This window comes from Podarcis cretensis (assembly GCF_951804945.1).
Source record: "Podarcis cretensis genome assembly, chromosome: 16".
In the NCBI taxonomy this organism is placed as follows: Eukaryota; Metazoa; Chordata; class Lepidosauria; order Squamata; family Lacertidae; genus Podarcis; species Podarcis cretensis.
In genome coordinates this window covers 22,777,561-22,780,232 of record NC_137186.1, presented here as the reverse complement: position 1 = coordinate 22,780,232, position 2,672 = coordinate 22,777,561, and positions in this window count along the sequence as shown.

Below are 2,672 nucleotides of genomic sequence, written 5' to 3'. Positions count from 1 at the left end.
AGGCCCCTGAAATTGAAAGCCTCATGCTCTATCGACTATCCCAGCAGTCTTGTTGCAGCGCTTGGGCAGCCCCTATCTCGTGTTTACTAAAGACGCCTGCTTCTTGGGAGAAGGGCAATGACAGGCCTAGACAGCATCTTGAGAAGTAGAGACATCACCTTGCCAACAAAGGTCCATATAGTTAAAGCTATGGTTTTCCCAGTAGTGATGTATGGAAGTGAGAGCTGGACCATAAAGAAGGCTGATCGCCGAAGAATTGATGCTTTTGAATTATGGTGCTGGAGGAGACTCTTGAGAGTCCCATGGACTGCAAGAAGATCAAACCTCTCCATTCTGAAGGAAATCAGCCCTGAGTGCTCACTGGAAGGACAGATTGTGAAGCTGAGGCTCCAATACTTTGGCCACCTCATGAGAAGAGAAGACTCCCTGGAGAAGACCCTGATGTTGGGAAAGATGGAGGGCACAAGGAGAAGGGGGCGACAGAGGACGAGATGGTTGGATAGTGTTTTCGAGGTTACCAGCATGAGTCTGACCAAGCTGCGGGGGGCAGTGGAGGACAGGAGTGCCTGGCGTTCTCTGGTCCATGGGGTCACGAAGAGTCGGACACGACTAAACGACTAAACAACAACAATTTTCTCTGAGTTAAACGGGGCTGGTTAAAACTTAACTAGCTGTATTGACTCTGAGGGATTATTGCAATTATAAATATTATAATATTTAGTAATACTAGTATAATTATTATAATATCTTAATTATAATAACTTTTGTTGTTGTTCTTTCGATTCATTAGTCCCTTGCCAACATAAGAAATTTCAAGCAATTTGCGCAATTTTAAGAGCATCTGGTGGACCATTGTGAGAACAGGAGGCTGGACTAGATAGGCCTTGAGCTTAATCCGGTTTATATTGGCCAAGCACCCCTGTTCCCACGGAACACAGTCTCTCCCTGGCCCTGAAGATAAAGGCTATCCATCATAATGAATGGAGCTGTTAAATCGTGGATGTAAAAGAAATGGCTTTAATATCACAGTTTCCCAAAGTGGTCAGTATTGGCCCCCATGGAGTTACTGTACAGGGGTTGAAAGGGGACTAAGAAAGGCCTTCTTGGTTGCTCCCAGAATTTGGAACTCTCTCTCTTAGGAAATTATACTGGCTCCCTCTTTGTTGCCTTTTGTTCAACAGGTGAAAATTTGTTCCAACACACTTTTGGGAACTGGTGCCGTGCTGTTTTTATTGTCATTACTGGTATAGTTTTAATAGATTTTAAATACCATGTGTACAGTTGTACCTTGGTTGTTGAATGCCTTGGTAGTTGGACCCGACTGGCTCCCGAACGCTGTAAACCCGGAAGTGAGTGTTCCGGTTTGTGAACGTTTTTTGGAAGCCGAACGTCCGACATGGCTTCTGCGGCTTCCGATTGAGTGCAGGAAGCTCCTGCAGCCAATTGGAAGCTGTGCCTTGATTTTCGAACCATGGAATGGATTAAGTTCGACAACCAAGGTACCACTGTACCACAGTGGTACCTTGGGTTACAAATGCTTCAGGTTACGTATTTTCAGGTTGTGGACCAAGGGAAACCCGGAAGTACCGGAAAGGGTTACTTCCGGGTTTCGCCGCTTGCGCATGCACAGCACCAAATCGCATCACGTGCGTGCACAGATGTGGCACTGCAGGTTACGAACGCTGCGGGTTGCCGACGTTCCTCCGTCACGGATTACGTCTGCAGCCAGAGGCTCCACTGTATATAGTTTTATTTCTATCAATGTTTTTTAATTATGGCTTTTAGTTTTATCTGTAATCTGCCTTAAGTCCCATCAGGGAAAAGGGTGGGGTAATAATAATAATAATAATAATAATAATTTACAAGACATAGTACAAAAAATAATAATTTGGAACCATTTTCACTTGTTTATTTCCCTTTTTTATGTTTTACCATTCCTAGTAATGGTGATTGATGATTAATAAACGTTGTTTATTTCTTAATTTTACTTCACATTCTTAAGAATTAAGATGGGGGGGGGTTTCAATGTCAACTTTATAAGTCCATCAAAGTGGTGGATGAACTCAGACGTTGGGGGAAGCCCTGCTCTGTATGATCCTTCAGCTATATCCTACCAGTCTCTCCCACGCTGCATTCCACCTGATAGGCCAAAAACTCCTGGGAGAGCAGGGGCCCTGTTACCTGGGGCTGGTGACATAACAGCCTTAAGAGCTTAAAAGATCAACACGGCATCTTGTGAAATTGCCCCACCAGGATCACATGAGACCCACTGAACTCAGCCACCCACGTTCCCATTGCCGTGGCCTATCACAGCTCAGGAAAGCTGCAGACTTTTTCATTTTTTTGCTGAAATAGCCAAGGCCCCTTCAAAACTCAAGAGTGCTGTGTACTTTGGCAAGACTGGGGTCTCCGAGTGCAGGTCTCCTTTGGAAGCTGTACTGTTCGCTTGGGGCCACGTGGGTGGGCCACAGAGTTTCTCTCTGCAACGGCAAATCCGTCCTCCCCTGAACAAAAGTCACTCTTTTCCTGAAAGCATGAACTTTGGAGTCAAAACTGCTATTTCTCTCTCTCTTATAGTTAACGTAGATGGGGGTGGGTGGGAATCTGAAGTCATTGGGTGGCATCCAAATCCTTGTTACTGCAAGATTTTTTCTGTACTGCCATGCATCCCA